This window comes from Mus caroli, unplaced genomic scaffold (assembly GCF_978045245.1).
Source record: "Mus caroli unplaced genomic scaffold, Mus_caroli_1 scaffold_1, whole genome shotgun sequence".
NCBI lineage: Eukaryota > Metazoa > Chordata > Mammalia > Rodentia > Muridae > Mus > Mus caroli.
Window position 1 is genome coordinate 192,681,752 of NW_028227256.1, and position 19,076 is coordinate 192,700,827.

Below are 19,076 nucleotides of genomic sequence, written 5' to 3' on the forward strand. Positions count from 1 at the left end.
CCAGCAAGGGCTATACAGTGAGCCACTGTCTAAATTAATAAATAAGATCAAAGAAAGGGCAAGCCACAGGCCAGGAGAAAACATTTGCGATTCACATATGTGACTCAGGACTCATATCCAAAATACAGAGAGAATACTACAGTTCACCTAAAGAACAAAAATCTCAACTGAAAAAGCAGCAATATATTTAACTTACAGACATTTCTAAATCTTCTATTAAGCATTTTAAAAGATAGTCAACATTGGCTAGAGAGATTGCCCAGAAGTTAAGAGGACTGGAGTTACAGACAGTTGTAAGCTCCCATATAGGTGCTGGAAATAGAACCTCAGTCCTATGAAAGAACAATAAGTGCTCATAACCACTGAGCCAAACTCCAGCCCCAGAATTTAGTATCCTAAAAACTGTTTTCAGGTTTTAAATCCTAATGCTAATGAATTTGCCCTTAGAATTATTCTGAGGCTACTGCCGCTTTGTTGACTGGCAAGTGTAATCAGGCTGTAAGAGAGAATGAACAAGTCTGCCTGCAAGCCATCTCCAGATTTCCCAGGAAATGGGCATTTTCTTACTGAGACCCAGAATAGCAGTGGTCACTGCTCTACTTTTCAGTCATTAACCAGACAAGGACCTGATAGCAACTGATCTAGTCTTCCTTCTTCCATAGAAATGTGCTTGTTGACAGGAAAAGGAGGTTTGAGGAATACTTTTCCCCTTTCTTTACAAATGGGGAAACTAAGACCTAGAAAACTCGTGGGGTGCCTAAGCTCACAGATCTCAAGTCTCCTACCACCTAGTTCAGGATTCATCTCAGGCTTAGTGCACTCTATCTCTCCAAGCTTTGAGATAGATGACATGTGAGGAGGACAGAGGGGTCAGTCCACAAGAAAGGACCTCTGTATATTAGAGTAGAGAGGTCCTCTCTCTAGCAAGTCTGTCTACTGTCCATGCTTCCTTCCCAGAAAGTTCCATGGCTTCACCGCTCGAGTGCCTTTTTTGGATCTATTTTTCTGAGAGACACAATGCTTGCCCACGAGCTTTGATCCTGCAGGCAGGCACTGGCAGCTTTTGTTCTATTATTCACTGGAGGGTGTACGCTGAGTTGTCTCTCCTTATTATAGGCCATGGCTCTGCTTGCCTACCACCTCCTCAAGGCCACTGGATAATGTCCATCAATAAGTCAGTAGCCAAAACTAGATTTGAGATGCCTTTTGGCAGGGGATTTGCATCATTTCAGGTTATTTTCTTTGGAAGAGCCTGGGAGATGAAAAATAAACATAAAAATGGCCACAGTGCATGTAAAGCTAATAAGAGGCATGTTTCCTCTGTCCAGCTGAGTGACAAGCTTTTGGATCTACATCTTCCCCATGCACTGTCATAAACTGCTTCATGGTAGGGACATATAGAAGTACATGCATTTTGTCAGCAAGCAAATATTACAGAATGAACTCACATACACATAGATGGTGGAGCTCATCAATTAATACTGCCTTTGATATGAGACCAGTGAACATATGGCATATGAAACTGACGCTGGTAGAACGTGTGCACTTTTTAACTGTAAATGTAAAAAGGAAGAATGAACTCTAAAATAATAATTACAAATAGCATAAATCAGTAACATAGCCACTCATTATCAGGTATTATACACTGAACTTGATCATGTGCACTTTATGTATGTAAGGTAGTTAGACCTGTTCCCTCCATCTCGACAAGTGTGAGTGATGAGCTAGCTGCATCATGACATCTAAATGGCTATGATATCCTTGAATAATATGAACATTTCAGCTCTGTCATAGTCCTCAGGACCACTGCTGTATGTGAGTTCATCAGTGGTTGAAGCTTCACTGTGGAATATGTAACTGAGTATGTGTTGCCTTACGCCTAGTACATAGTGAGACCGCTATTAATGATCCCTAAGTAAACATATACAACAGGGAAACATCTTCCAAGTCTCAAAGTCTCCAAAACTCAATAGAAGAAAAAATGCAGTGGATATCAGGAAATCTGGGATCTAATTCCAACCTTATTATAAACTTAATGAGTGATCAGGTTAGTGCCTTCTATCTGGATCTCAATGTATCCCTTTGTGCAACAAGGGCACTGTGCCAACTTGCCAATGAGGTCATCTTCTTGGATATTTCTTGAAGAACACGAGACAGTGTGTCATCATAGGGCATGCCATGAGCCTTACTCACCCACAGTGCCTGTGATGCTGTTATTTAGTAAATACCCGGGAACCTGTGGCCACTGCCAGTATCGGAGAAAAGGGGGTATCTTTGAATAGAATGCATGATTTCTACAAAAGTGATTAAAAAAACACTTTTGAAGTTGTTTTTATTCTCAAATTTACTCAAACAGGTCCTCCTGGAGAACTGGATGATGACAATCAAAGGGATCCAGTCTGGGCTGGAGAAAGTGTGAAAGGGGGAACGCTTTAGAGAGGCCATTTCTAAACTGAATGCACTCAAAATTTCAGATGGAAAAAAATTGGAATACTCAACATGTTCTTAAAAGGGACGGGAGGTGAGTGATAATGTTGATGACTAATTGTCAAGTCCCAGGCTGGAGGAAACACATTTCAAAGTGACTGCTCCAAACAGAATACAATGGGACTCAAGAAGATCAGCAAGAATAACTCAGAGTCTGGAGACGGGAGCCCTCAAAAGTTAAGAAAAGTAAACGTGTGTGTGTGTGTGTGTGTTCCTAATGAACAGGACTTGCAATTCTCATTTTGTGGGTTCACATTTGAACTGAGCCTTACACGTGGTTGGGGAGACCTTTCTGCTAAGCATAGGCAGGTCCTGGATCATGCCTCAACTTCAACCAGTTTTGCAGAACTCTAGCCTCTCTGGGCAGTGTCTCTCCTCACATTATTTACGCCTTTACTGCGAGTGAGCAGGGGTAACACGTACTCTGTATACTGGCCAGGAAGAATGCGCGGACCAGCTCTAGTCTTCATCTGGACATATTTTCTCTTGTAGCCTCCAAAATGAGCAGTTACTGGGGCCCAGTGACCTCTCAAAGCCAGGGATAGTCCAGGCCGGGAGGGGCGAGCAGAGTTTCCCGTCACTGCTCTCACCTGACTCCAAAACAATGCAGAACAGGCGGGTTTGCGTGGCACTTCCGTCTAGTTTCCCTGCAACCCGCTCCTCCTGGCTTGCATGGACCTGGAAAATCACTGCGTTTGGCCAGGCGCCTGAAGTAAATTTGTGCATTCGCAGCCACCAGCCATTGCTCTAAGCATCCACCAGAGGGTGCACGCGAGCTACAGTGCCCACCAGGCAGTCTAGGAGCTGCAATTTGCGCCTGCGCAAAACGCCAATACACGTCTGGGCTGCTAGCTGCTGCTCTAAATGACTCTGGGGTCCCTGGCTGGAACAGTAGGACGGTTGTGGGGTTTCTAACCAAGAATCCCTTATCTGACCAAGATCTGAAACTGAGACGTGAGAATTTGAGAGTAAACCGTAGCAGGGCTCTCCTAAACCAATTTAGCCCTCAAAGTTCATTCTGGCTTTCACTTTCAGTTCCAGTCCAGGCCCTCAGCAGTCTACACCTGCCCTGAACTGGCCATTACCAGCTCTCAACAGCCATCTTGGCCCTCAGATCCCCCCTGGCCCTGGATCCCATTTCAATTCTCACCACTCCTCCCCTGAGGCCCTAAACCTCAGTCTGGAACTTCAGCTCATGGAAACCCAACCCCCATTTTTAGACCCACCTTGGTCTTCTAATCTGCATGAGCAAGTCGCCTCAGTCTTTTGCTCACAGAATCCCACCAACCTAAAGGCTGCAAATATTCCAGCTCATGATTACAGCAAAGAAAGAACCTTGGTGATTCACAGTCAATCACTCAGAAGGCAAGGTAGAGCAAATCAGAGCCCCCTCACCCCCCATTGAACCTTTAGGAACCTGATTGGCTGTCTTGGCTCCTAGACAAAGTCCACAATTAAATAAGCCTCGAGGTCAGTTGCAACATCTGCCCTGATAACAGGCACTTAGAAGATACATTTGCTAAAAGTACCTACCTCTTCAACAGGGCTCAGTAGGTGGCTGAAAGCAGGATGAAAGCTCAGCATTTCTGTCTTCATTTCACTTTGTTTCCATCTCCTGCTGGATCCAGCTTAGGAGTCCATATACCTAATCTGTCTCACCCTCTTTTTAGGATAAAGATATAAAGGAACTTATTGTCCAAACTACAGCCACTTTGGATTTTTAAGATCAAATCCTTTTAGAATAGACTATTCTATCCCCACCCTAGGATGAGAATGCATCTTGGAACAGAAACAACCATTTGCAAGACAAACATTGCTCCCCTCAAGTGATGTCAGCCCTAATAATTTCTTCACTTTTCAGAACAAGAACTGAGAAGAAGAATCAAGTGTGGGACAAGCACATGTAATTCTAGCCCTTGGGAGGTGAGGCAGTAGACAACAATAATCAGCCGGGTTACATCTTTATGACTGCTTAGTGGTATTTACTCCTGTCCTAATGTCTTCTATTTAACCCTAAAGATCCTGTCAATATCCTGAAGATGGACTAGGGGTTCACTGGCCCCTTTATCTGTTCCTCTTCCTAATGTTTTAGATAAATCTCTTCTCCTCCTCCTCCTCTCTCTCCTCCTCCTCCTCCTCCTTCTCCTCCTTCTTCTTTTCTTCCTTTTTACTAGTACTCTAATTAGTATATTAGAGTGTACCAGGCTTAACATTTTGCTACTACTGGAGCCAGGGCCTTTCCCCTAAATGCCAGTTATGCCCTGATTACTTTAAGAAAACAACAAAACTATTTTAGCTGTTCTCCATTTCCTAGTTTTGATCATTCAACTCCAGGATCCTAGCCTACCAAATCTCCACAATGGGCTAACTCTTCTTTGTCTTTTTGATATTGGGCAAAGCACCATTTCTTCTGGGAAACTTTCTAGGCCTGTACCTCTCCTGGAAGCTCTTCCAACACTGTGTTCCAAGGACACTCAGCACTTACTTCTATTTATTTCTCTGGCTCTCTTCTTCCCCCCAAACAACTAATTTATTTGTCCTCAGAATCTAAGGAATACACAGCAAGAAACCCCCTAAATACAAGAGTGGATGAGATTAACCTTGAGGAAGGGGTACACATTTCAGCTATAGCCTACTAGAGCCTTTTACTCTTGTAGCTAAAATAAACTGATTCATAGCACAGAAAAGCCTCTGCTTTGTGGCAGAGATGGGAAACCAAGTCTCAGAATGGAAGCCTGTTCTGTTCTAGTTCTTGGCAGAACATTATTGTTTATTGCTTCTGCAGCCTGAAGGATAATTTCCAACACATTCTTCTTATTTCTGTAGTGCAGAAAGTAATTTCTAACCTATATTATTCTCCATGTTCCACTCATGGAAGAAACACTAAAACAGACATTTCAAACCATACATAGGGTCTGACAGAGGTTGAGAGACTGCAAATGACACTTCAGCCAGAGCAGCTACATTTAAATTTTTTATCTTGGTATTACTTTTGGAAATGAAAAGAAGCCAAGGACTTTGCTTTCAAAAATGTTTTTGTGGAGGAGGGTGTGGGTGTGGGGCCTGTGTATATGGAAACTCTCTGTACTTTCAGCTCAGTTTTGTTATGAACCTGAAACTGGCCTACAAAATGCAGTTTAATGATTTTGTAAGTGTTTTGAAGTCTATGGAACCAGAGAAGTGTAGATTAGAGTAGCTGAAGGACTGTGATCAATTGTTAACCACTGGTGTCTCAAGGCTATAGCCAGACCTCAGTGAGACACACATAGGATTATGACTTCTCAACCTAGAGAGTTCTTTCTTCTTCTTCTCCTGTGGGGCCTACATGTGATGTTGCCAATAGCTTCCTCCCCATAGCAATTAAGTCTGTTTTTATTGGTTATATAAAGGCAGTGAAAATCTTTATAGAGAAAGTTACTCTGTGACTTATTTGAAGAAGGAGAGCTCACTATTGTATGTAGATGTTTTCCTTCTTGTTTTGTTTTTAGTTGTTATTATTTGGGCAGGGTCCTCCCTCTTTCTTTTTTGCCCAGTCTGATCTCAATCTTCTGTCTCTGTCCACCAATTGCTGGGATTATAAATCTGTGCTTCCTAGTCCAGGAATATTTATTTTTAAATATTTATCTGAAAAAATCTAGATTTTATTGATGTTGCTAATGTTCCGCCATCTCTATCCCCTAATCCTCTGTCTCAAAGAAGGCCTAGTCCTAGTCTCTGGTATCTGTGAGTACATTGTATTATCAGGCTGAAGGATCTTTATACCTGTGATTGCAGTAAAACTCTTAAGATGTACCAAGTCCCTGCCCCTAGCTCAAAACCAATGACAACTGATAGTTGTTGAGGGAACCAACTGAGAGTCAGTTTTCTTCAGAGAATCAACCTCTAGTACATTGCCTGTCTTTGTGGATGGCCCCACACTCATATATTTATAGAAAGCTGTAATTGGACTCAGTGGATTATAAAGAAAAAAGAAAAACTGAGGGTATTAAGTTAAGAGAGTCTGGGAGATTGGAGATGGAGGAACAGGCTGGGCATAATCAAATACATTACACATGTAAAAAATCTCAAAGAATATAAAAAAATTTAAAAGACTCTTGAGATGGAGGGATTACTACGTATGTGGGCCTGATGTAATTAGAAGGTGCCTTAAAAGAAAGGGAATGCAACTTTAAAGTATGGATGGGAACTTGCTGATGAAAGCAGAGTACAGTAATTCTCTGTGAACAAGACATAGATTCTCTAAAACCCAAGACAGGCCAAGAAGAATTCCCTGGAGCCTCCAGAAGAAACAGTCTTGCCAACACTTTTAGACAAGTGAAACTCATGTTGGACTGTAACACCCAGAACTGTGAAGCACTAAATGTATGCTGTTTTATAGTCCAAAGTTTGGGTATTTTTTTAATAGAAATAATGGAAATGATGCATACCCATGCTTGGGTACCTTAACCCTAAACCCCTCAAAGAAAAAAGTACCTACAACAGACCATCAGGAAAACATGGAGCTAACTGAAGAGACAGATTGACAGTAACTATTGAACAGAGGAGTTCTTTTAGTAGTAAAATTATGCAAAAAAACCCAGATATGTATATTCTTTATTATTTCAAAAGCAGGAAGGTTCACAAAAGGGGTATGTACTGTATAGTACTTGGATGTTTTGTATCTTATACTTTAACTACTTGTATACTTATTTTAAAACATATTTTACATTGACATGATTACACATTATGGGCATATTGTGATATTTCATGTTATATAGGTAAATGATGTGTGTAACTGATAGCTATGTTTTAGATAGGATCTCATGTATCTAAGGCTGGCCTCCAACTCACTTACTATGTAGTTTGAACTACAAGTTCTAAAGGACTAACTTGAGCTCCTGATCTTCCTGCCTCCATGTACCTACTGCTGGAATTACCGACACGCACCAGCAGACTGAGCTCATACTGATGCTTTGAGATGCACAACAAATTACTGTAAATTCGCATGACTCTATGGTGCTAGTGTTCCTTCTCATCCACCTTAACAGTGCCTGTTCCCTCCATGCCACCCCTAGCTTTGGATGACACTATGAAACCAGCTTCTTTAAATTCCGCATAATAATGAAATGGTTTGGCTCTTGTTTTTCTATTCCTGACTTATTTTATTTAATAAAATGTTCTCCATTTCCATCCATGTTACTGTAACATTATAAGTTGTCATTCTTTTGTGACTGAATAATATTTCACTGTATATATACACCTTACTTTCTTAATTTATTAATTTGTTTATATATCTAGGTTGTCTCCATATCTTAGTTATTATTAATAATGATGTAGTAAATATTGTGTGCAGATGCCTGTCTAATTCACAAAATGTATCTCCTTTGGGCAATAACCCAATAGTAGGGTAACTATCCAATGGTAGCTCTATTTCTGACTTTTAAAAGGAAATTCCATGTGTGTTCTCCATGGTAGGTATACTAATTTATACTCCCACTAGTGGTACCTGAGTGTTCTTCTTTCTCCTGGGTAGCCATGCTTGCTTTGTCTTCCAGTCTGAAAGGTTCCAAAATGGCATTCATTTTTATATTCCCATTTCTTCCAGAACCCTGTACTAATAATATCATCATCTATATTTCCAAGGTACTTTGCATTTCCCAAAGCACATTTGTCCATCATCTACTTTGAGTATTACTGCTTGTGGTCCAGGCAAGATTAGTTATACTATTAACAGATTTGATTTTATAAAACTAGCACTCAGATTTCACTGACACCCTCTTCTCCACAGTATTTCACATTTTATTTAGGAAGCGAATAAAAACATAAAAGAAAAATTGAGGCACTCTTGGCCTCCTAGGAATGGTCATAAGATTGAGGCTTAGGACCTTAAAATCATCTATGCTCCAGTCCTGAACAAAGGAGAACCTTTTCTGCCTATCTGGTGGGGGCCAGGAACTTACGACAGTGACCTGCTTCATTCGAAGACTTATTCCATGTGTTGTAGAACTGACAGGGAAGAAATGAGCCCGGCCCTTCAGCAGCAAAAGGTGAATGAGACTAACTGCTTAGCTGTTTGAACCCTTTCCTCTTGCTCTCTGACCTCCACAAAGAATAGCTATGCTATCTACCCTGCCTTCAGGACCTAGCCAGAAAAAGACAGGACAGAAAAGAATGACACTGTCAGTGTTTCACCTTTTAAACACTGCATAGTATCAGTGTTCTCCCAAAGAGACAGTACAGTGTCTACAGGCAGAAACATATTCAAGTCATGTGTCCCCACTTAACAGTGGTATAAACTTGGCAAATCAGATTCCTTGGGTACAATCCTACTTTTCCATCTGCAGAATGTGGGCAATAACACCAAGCCTGCAAAATCGTTGTGGAGATAAAAATAATATATGTGAAGTACATAGAAAATAATTAAGAGTTCGAATGGTAGCTATAGTTAGTTATATTCAAGAAAACACAGAGAGGAGGAGTGGATTTCTAAAGGCTGGACAGCTGGTACACAGCCGGCAGGCGGAACTAAGATTAAAGACTCATCCACAGGCTCCCTGGAGAATCAAGTCTCCTGCCAGAAGAGGGCCTCCAGGCAAGCCCCCTCCATCACTTAAACAGAGAAGAGACCTCTGCACTGCCTCTGTGCTCCTGCTCGAAGCACCAAGTTTATTCTAATGTTTTGGAGTCCATGTGCAACTGCAGGGGTTTAGAGGAAAATTAGGGTCTCCCCTTGTCCACTGCTTTGGCGATTTCTGCTTGGGTGCCAAGGACAATATTGTAATGGGGAGCTCCGGCTTTGTGGAGGAGCTCTTTGTGTGATTCTTCCAGTGTGGGCGCTGCAAGATAGAGCTTCAAACCTACTGAGTCACCAGTGCAGAGCTGGGCACAAACCCAGAGGCACAGCCCTTGCTTTGCAAGTGGGGAGATAGGGAAGAGGTCTCAAAGCTGCTCTGGCCTGCAGCCCAGAGTTCACTCAGGGCCAAAGCAGCCAGTGCCTGGCCAAGGCTGACACTGGCTATGAACAATGTTTGGAGCTGCCTTTATTGTAGACCTTGTGTCTTCTGCAGACATCCTGGAGGGACAAGGAACAGTCAGAGCTTCCCAGGACACTGCCCAGCAGCCTGATGCATCTTCTAGTACCTGGAGACACCAACTTCCTTTCATCATTTGTCATCTCTAGGTTTCTCAACCCTTGAAGGGATCTGGTGTTGACTGTGGGAGGAATTAGGAAATCTAATTTGTTCTTTGCAAAAGAAAACCATAGGCGCACCTGCATGCTTGGTGGGAGTGTACTTCTAATGTTCGCACCTGCTTTCAGAGCATGTGTACTAACAGGGAGCACAGGACAGACTTTGGGTCAGTCCCTCCTCCACAAGGCACCTTTATACAGCTCTGTCCACTCCACCCCCACCCACCTCCACTGTGACTAGGACGCCAGATCTGTGGAGTTTTGCCTTTATTTGTGCTCTCCGCCTGTTTTCCCCCTGTGTAGACTTCAGAACTGGTAACTAGGCTACTTACTTCTGGGTGGAAGAAACAAAGGGAGAGAAAAGGCATGGTATTCAGTGGTAGTTCATCTAGTTAGAATCTGAGACCACAAACTTGCTCTTTTCTCTCTTCCTAGGAATTTTTCAACCCCTAAGGTTCCTGGGGAAGAGAACCCTCTGTGTCTTTGGCCAGCCAGCCCTTTGTGTGGTGGAATGGTTGACAGTGAAGTAGGTTTTATTGAGGGTAAGAGTTGTGCAGCAGCCATCTTAGATGTATCTCTCCAAATTGGAAGGAATGTTAGATCCTCATATGGGAAACTGATGATCAGTAGTCCTGGACAACAGCAAACTTCTCAAGCCTGGAAGAAAGCATCTTTTTAGAGATAAAGACCCATAGTTCCTATTCAAAGGAGATTCTAGGTGATTTTGTGAGGGACAAGGAGGTTTTGAGAACCTCTATTCTGTAAAGTTCCCTGTGTAGACTGGAGGTAAGTCCTGCATCCACCAGGCTACTGGCATACTGCTTCACAGGCCCAGAAAAGCAAGAAATGGACTAAGAAGCTTGAAGATTCAGAGCCATGTGGTAGAGTCTGTGACAGGTTGAATAAGAATGGCCCCATAGGCTCACATATTTGACTGCTTAGTCACCAGATAGTGGCAGTATTTAATAAGGATTAGAAGGATTAGGAGATGTGGTCTTACTGGAGAAGATGTGGCCTTTCTGGAATAGATATGGCATTGTTGGAGGAAGTGTATCACTGGAAGTGGGCTTTGAGGTTTCAAAAGCCCATGCCAGGTCCAGGGTTCGTTCTCTCTCTCTCTCTCTCTCTCTCTCTCTCTCTCTCTCTCTCCCTCGCCTGTGGACCAGGATATAGCTCTCAACTACTGCCCCAATGCTGTGCCCTGCCATGAGGATAATAGACTCAACTTCTGAAACTGTAAGCAACTCCCCAGTTAAAACCTTTTCTTTATGAGAGTTGACTTGGTCATGGTGTCTTCACAGCGGTGAAATTGACTAGGGAATCTCCTTTCTTCAGTTTCTCTTAACTATGAACACAAGTAATGATTTAAGATTCCAGAAAAATATCGGGAAGCAATGAGGACTTTTAGGTTTCCAGGAAATACTGAATTTGCATAACCTCTGATATCACAACCTTATCTGCTTAAAACCTCAGCTTGCTAATGATGACCAGCATGTTATTTGATTCTTTCAAATTGAAAAAGAAACATCTTGAAAGAGAACACTATGTCCAGTGCCATCTCAGTCACTACTCTATTGCTATGAAGAGACATCATGTCCAAGGCAACTCTTAGACAAGAAAGCATTTAATTGGGGCTTGCTTACACTTCAGAGGTTTAGTCGATGGATGCTTGCATGATACTGGAGCAATATTTGAGAATTAGATCCTGGTCGAGAGAGAGAGAGAGAGAGAGAGAGAGAGAGAGAGAGAGAGAGAGAGAGAGAGAGAGGACTGGGACAGGCATGGGCTTTTGAAACACCAAAGCCCACCTTCCACGAGTGACACACTTCCTCCAACAAAGCCACACCTGCTCCAACAAATTCATTCCTCCTAATCCTTGTACTCCTTTAAAATAGTTCCACTCTTTAGTGAACAAGCACTCAAATATATGTGTCTATAGGGGCCATTCTCATTCAAACCACCATAAGTACTTAAGGTGGTAATTGGTACAGATATTGCTGCTTGCATTATCTCAGCAAATAGAAGACTTGTGCTTTGGGGGCAGAGTACCTAAGCTTCAGGGAGAGTTAATTTTTCCTCACTGGCTTCATCAAGTGATTGGGAATGAATATAGTGTACTGTGAACATATGCTGTCCAGGAAGCCATGGGAGAAGCATGCTGAGGCATTAGTTGATAGAGAATTTTTCTTCCTGTTTAATAGGGCACAGAAAAGATAAAGTACCTTTGCTGTTTCTCAATGTCTTTGCCTGGAGTTCCTGCCATCTTCTACAATCATAAAAGATATAGGTCAGAATAACAAACATAATACTGAGGTACTCAGAGAGAAAGTTAGGAAATTCATGGAGTCTCTTGACATTATTGCACCACAAGATTCAATGAATGCCTTGGATCTGTCTTGCTATTAAAAATTAAACATTTTTCATATTTAGATCACTTGTAGTTGGGTTTTCTGCTACCCGAAGCTCATAATATCCTACTAGATACAATTAATGAGACTGGATTCTCAGTGGAATATGCAAGCAGAAAGAGAAGTCTGGTTAAGCAAAGAGGTATCAGGAGATTTGAAGTTCCTGACAACTCTCAACAACACTGAGTTGTCTTGTCTACTATAAGGAACTTCCACAACTCAGAAGTCCCTTATTTTGAGCCTTGATGTATGTGTTAATTACTTAGCACTACTCTGATGAAAATAACCTGAGAGAACAACTTGAAGCAGGTGAAACTTATTTTGCTCATGGTTTCTTATGAGTTAGTCCATCATTGTCCAGCCCTGTGTGTTTGGTAGGGAAATCATGGCAGTGAAAGCATGCAGTAGAGGAAGCTGTTTTCCTCATGGCATGCAGGAAACAGGGAAGAAGACAATATCTGAGCCAGATATGACCTTTAAATGCACACCTCGAGCTATTCTCCACTTCCTAAAATTTCTGGTACCTTTCCAAATAGCATCATCAGCTGCAGACCAACCATTTAACATAAGAGCCTATGAAGAACATTTTAGATTTAAACCTTAATAGTACTTCATCACTAAGATTGCCTTACTCTCCTATCAGATGCCCCCTTTGAAGACATGAAGGGGTCATGGAGAGCAGTGGAGGCTTGGCACTATGAAAGGCTAGGAAAGGCTATTGGTGAAAATGCAGCCTCAGTGTCAGTTGAAGACCCAGGACTGAAGGGTCTTCAGAGAAGTTCAGGCTTGGCACCATGAAAAGACTATAAGAGGCTACTAGAGGAAGTACAGCCCAGCAGAAAAACACCATTGTTTTTGAGATGCCAGTATCAAGGGATGAACATCAAGAACACCAGTCCCAGAATCTGTAAAAGTAAAGCCTAGATTGCCTTGGAGTCCCAAGAGATAAAAAGTGATAAAGTCATGGGATGTCTCCCCAGGAAAGCGACTAAAAGGGAGTAGAACTAGCCCAAGAGAAAGAAGTCTGTTGCAGTCAACAGAGCTAAAAGAAGTTGGAGATCAGAAGAGCATTTTAACATCAGGTATGGACACGCAGTTTGGAGTTTGCTCAGCTAATCTTTTGTTCTTTCTTTGGCCTAGTATTTCCTCACTATAGTCTCTTCCCTACATTTTGGAATGGGAATGTATACCCTATGCTATATGTTGGATATATGTGGTTTGCTCTTTGCTTTTGATTTTATAGGAATTACAGTTAAGAGATTGCATGAATCTCAGAAGAGACTTTGATCTTTGGACTTTTAAACATTGTTGAGACTGATACACTATGCGAACTTTTGAAGTTAGATTAAATGCATTTTGCATACCTATAAGGCTATGGGGGCCAAAGAGAGGAATGTGGTGATTTGAATAGGTTTGGCCACCATAAACTCATGTGTTTGAATGCTTGGCCCACAGGGAGTGGCACTATTAGGAGGTATGGCCTTGTTGGAGGGAGTGGGTCACTGGGAATGGGCCCTGAAGTTTCCTATGCTCAAGCTCTGCCAAATGAATAAGCCTTAGAGTCTCCTGGGTGCCTACAGAAGACAGTCTCCTTCTGGCTGCCTTCAGATCAAGATGTAGAACTCTCAGTTCCCTTTCCAGCACCTTGTCTACCTGTAGGCTGTCATGCTTCCTGCCTTGATGAAATGGACTGTACCTCTGAAACTGTAAGCCAGACCTCAATTAAATGTTTTCTTTTATAAAAGTTGCCATGGTCACGGTGTCTCTCCACAGAGGTAGTTGTCATCATTAATCTCCCTTCTCCATTCTTCTGAAAGGGGCACTGTTAGCATTCTCACATGCCAGTTGTTTTCTGCCTCTGATTCAACCTTAAGACAACTGACCATTGGTAAAGACACGAAACAAAATTTTGATATGGTTCATCTGGCCTCTGTCTAATTTGAGAAAGTTCCTCTGTCTTATTTTATTCTAAAATCTGTACCCTCACTTCCAGAACACAAAAGTGCTCCTTTCAGGAATGTCAATACATCATCTCCTTCCTTCCCCTATTTGTTCCAATCATTTCAGTCCTCAGGTAGAGAAGGATATACTACTTCAGGTGAGGGAGCAGATGGCTAGGAGTGTTCATCTTCAAGCAGAACCAGCATTTTTACTTTCTATTTTGCTCCATCTGATTCCTTCTGACCTTTCACTAGAAAAATCTCCTTTTTAGCCTGTAAGATGTTCTCTTGTGTATCATTATCCATCTTATACTTTTTTAAGAAATCTGTCTTAGCCTTTTCTAAATCTTTTAGCTTGTCCCATATCATAATATGGACCAATGCCCAAGTGACCCAGAATGGCACTGAAATATTTTCTCCTTGCCTATAGGCTTTCACTATATTTTCTTTAATTTGACACCATAGTCCAGGATCCAGAGTGTCATTTCCTGGAAACCAAGGATTTAATATACTCTGTTATTAAATCTCACCCCACTTGTAGCTGAGCTTTAGACATTGTAGCATCTCCCTTTTTAAAGAAATGATATATTAACTCAATGTATGGTGTTGGTTTTCCTACTTTTAGCCCCATATTAACCCTTGCTTACCTCTCATAACTTTTCACTCAGGTCCCTGTTCAGGTATCATTAGTTGACTTTTTGATTGACCTGTGAAGATGTCTGCTGGACCTGGGATCTGAGAACCTGAAAGACTAAGGTGGACTACAGTCTAATGCTGTAGACAAACTTACTTAAATTTTAATGTACTTTTACACATGAATATAACAGAGAAAGCAACAATCTAAGGAAGGTTGTTTGAGTTCAGGGAAACTGATCAGAAAAATATGTAAATAAACACGAATAAGCACATACTAAATATTAACAAAGCAGCTCTTTCCCAGAACTTTTCTCAGGTTGGACCAATTTAAACACAATTGTCTGGCATGTGCTATAGATATATTTGGGAACGCACACAAGCAAAGCAGAAGGCCATATCCAGATTCAGGGTTTTACCAATTGGATTCTATAGCTATCTTCTGACATCCAACAAGAAAAAACATATCTTATAAATTGAACATAAATGTTTTTCATAGGAGTTATAAAATCACATTCAAGAACAATTCAAAGTAACAAAATGCACTTGAGGTAAAAAGCCCTCTGCCTTTTTCCCTGGAGCGTGTCTCACAGTTACCCAAGATATTGTTCAGCAGGAGTTATTCCTTGGACCATGTTATGACAGTGCATATATGAAATGCTCTAAGAATTGCTTTAGTCATTGTGAAACCCTTTGCATTGTGTCAGATTATGTAAGTAGAAGCCTCAGAGCTGGAATTGGAGGCAGAATATTGCCAACATCTGCAGCAGAATGTTTCCTAAAACAAAATCTAAGAAAACATGGGAAATCTAGGCATAGTGGCTCAAATCACACATTTGGGAGGTTGGGGAAGGAGGATTAATGGGAGTGCTGTGAAAGATAGATTTAGTCAGGAATCTATTAAACAACTAAGAGCCTCAGTTAGTCTAATGTACACTTGCAGTGATGTTCAGAGAGCAAGTCATAAATTAATGTTAGAGAGATATGGGTACATTGTAGGTCTTGCAATAATGGTACCCAGCCCATAGTGTGACCTAAGACAATAGAGTGTAGTGGAATCTGTGTGTTCACCATTTTATGAAAAATAGGGTGCTGAGAATTTTCACCTGAATGTCATTATATGATACATAATTCTCAGAACTCAGTAGGAGTCCTATTATTATCATTATATTTAAATGGCATTGTTGGCCATAAGATATAGAAATTAGGGGTTGGGGATATATCTAGCTCAGTCAGTAAAGTACTTACTCCACAAACATGAGGACCTGGGTTTGATCCCCAGTACCCATGTTAAAGCCAGACACAATGGTACCCTGGTAATCCCAGTGCAGAGATATGCTGATCCCTGGGATTTATTGGCCAGCCAGCCTGACTGTGTCTCAAAATTTAAGGTAAGGTAAAGAAAAATTAAGGAAGAAACCCAACATTGGCTTCTGCTCTTCTTATATTCTTATATACCTGCACACACACACACACACACACACACACACACCTTTTTAAAAAGTTAGGAAGATTATTTGCATGACCCTAACCTAATAATTCTCCCTTTAAAAGCAAAGGATTCCATATGTAGCAGAGGATGGCCTAGTTGGCCATCAGTGGGAGGAGAGGCCCTTGGTCTTGTGAAGAGTGTATGCCCCAGTATAGGGGAATGCCAGGACCAGGAAGTGGGAGTGGGTGGGTTTGAACCATGAGGATTTGAGGTCCTATCCCTAAAGATGGAGGAGCACATAGCAAGAGTATAGGATAGTTTAAAGGACCTGATAGCAGACTTCCAATTATACAAGCAAGAAAATGAAGACTTCAGTCCTCCAAACACAAGAAACTGAACTGTACTAACAAGTGTGAGTTAGAAGAAGAATTATCCTACACTTTGAAAGAGGAGTCAAACTGGTCAATATGTAATCTTCAGCTTTAATAAATGCTCTGAGTGAGGAACAAAGGCATACTCTGGCCTGTCTGGGCTACAGAGCTTTGAACAAGAAATAAAATAAAACGATTTTTCTGTTTAGGCTGCCATATCTGTGGTGATTTCTTATGTAGCACTAGGAGACAAATGGCACAGTTCAGACATGGGACTGGAAATCCATATATTTTCATCTTATATACACTTGGTTCACCCCACATATTTGTTTCTTTTTCTTCCCCACTAGTTTATTTACAATTATTTTAAATCAAAATATGATTACAGAAGCCATAAATAATTTGACTATACCTTAATATTGATAAAATATTAGAAAAATGGCTGGACATGATGTTGTATATTATAATGTCTGACCTCAGGAGTCTGAGGCAGAAGGGTCATGAAATTCAAAACAAGCCTGGGCTGCATAAGTTCTTATCTCGACAAGAACAATACAATATACACTCATGTATACATAAGTCTATTCCCTGTGGTTTAATGTGTTTAACTAGGGAAATCACTTTTTCCTTTTAGATTTTCATTTTATTTTATTTTATTTTATTTTATTTTTGTATAAATAGATTTATTTTCTTTCTTTCTTTAAAAAAAATCCCTTTCTCAGCTTCCCCTCCCTACTCTTATCCCAACCTCTCCTTCTTTCTCCCCTATAGTTTAGTCTTCTTGTGGAACTCCTAACAGTGGGAGCAGGACCTGTCTCTGACTCTTTTGATTATTTTAGGACCCTTTCCTTCTACTGAGTTGCCTCATCCAGCCTTAATACAAGAGGAGGTGTCTAGTCTTATTGCAACTTTATATACCGTGGTTGATATCTATGGGAGGCTTACCCTTATCTGAAGAGAAACAGAGGGAAATAAAATCACTTTTTTATACCTTAGTTCCTCATATACAAATAGAAATGATAATGCCTAGTCACTGCACTTTAAGAAAAACTCATGTCAGACAACAAACTCAGTGTTCTTTCTGACATTCATGCTGGACAAAAATGTAGCTACCCACCTCACACACACACACACACACACCCCAAATAACTAGCAGGTCACTTAGGGAAACCAGATAAATCCACAGCAGCAAAATCTACACTAGGGCATGTAGACTCCTGCAGAGAGGTAATATGCCTCTCTCGTGAAAGCATCTGAGATGAGCTGCTCCGTGCACTTTCAGTCCTTAAGGGAAAAGGGCCGATGAAAAATTATGATAGGCCAGTTCTCAACATTGCCAATAACAAAACATAAAAGCCTAAAAAAAGAATGCTAGATCATTTCAAATAATCAAGTAAATTGCTTAGAATGTTGAAGGAAAAAAGAAAGCTACAACACAATGCATGCATAAACGGGACATTAAAGGGAATGAATGAATGAATAGAATGAACGAATGAATGAATGAATGAATGAAACCAAATACCCATAAAGCAAAGGATAAGCAGAAGTCCTGGAAATGTTATCCTTGGCTGTAGATAGACTATGCCTGTGCTTAAACAATGGTGTGTGACAGGTCTTAAACAGGAAAGCGTATTGGAAAAACAGGCTGCAGGCATGGTGGAGCCCGCATTACGAAATTCAATCTATGAAAAGAAAACAAACAAGAGATGAGTGATAAGCATACCCATGAAGGACAAAAGGAAAGTAGATGAGTTCCTCCAAGTACTAAGAGCCTCCAGGTTAAAGAATGTTCATTATAAAACTCATTATAGTTGCAACACGGAAAGATTTTGGATGATAGTTGGGAAAGGAAAGTCAGCATGATACTATATCTGGCCAACAAAAACAAAGCACTTTTTCCTACCTGTTTCACTCTTCACAATGAACATGCATGTTAGAATGTAAACCCAGGTAATGAATATGTACACATGGTAAAATAGAAAATAAATTTAAAGAAGTAATGATGAACTTTCAGTCTCTACTCAATCTATACAAAACTAAGAACTAACTTTAGCAAGTAAAACTACATGGCCACACACCCCTATTAGAGTCTTAAGTAAGAGTCAGCCATATGTCACTGGTGAGGGCCAGACATGTTCTCAGTTTCTTCCTCTGTAAAGCTAAGATAGTAAACATTTCACAAGGTTCTGGAAGAGTTAAATGGAATGTCACATTTAAAAAATGGCTGACATATATGATCAGTGCTCAAATTGGTAGCTATTTTTTACTTGCTATTACCTCCTAAGCTAATAAAGAGAGCTAATCTTCCAAGAACCTTTCAGTCCTAAAACATCCGTGTTTCCATTCTTCTATAATCTGAGGCTCCTCAAAAAACTAAACATAGCTGAGTATGGTAATACATATCAACTGCTTGAGTGACTAGGAAACAGGACTGCTTGAACCTAGGCATTCCAAACCATCCTGAACATAAGAAGACTCATCTGAAACACACACACACACACACACACACTACACAATCCAGCAATTCTGTTACTTACATACATAAAAGCATTGTAATCAGGACCAGTATTATATCAATGTTCATTACAGCATTTATAACAGCAAAAAGGTTGAGAGAAAACCCATGTCTATTACTGA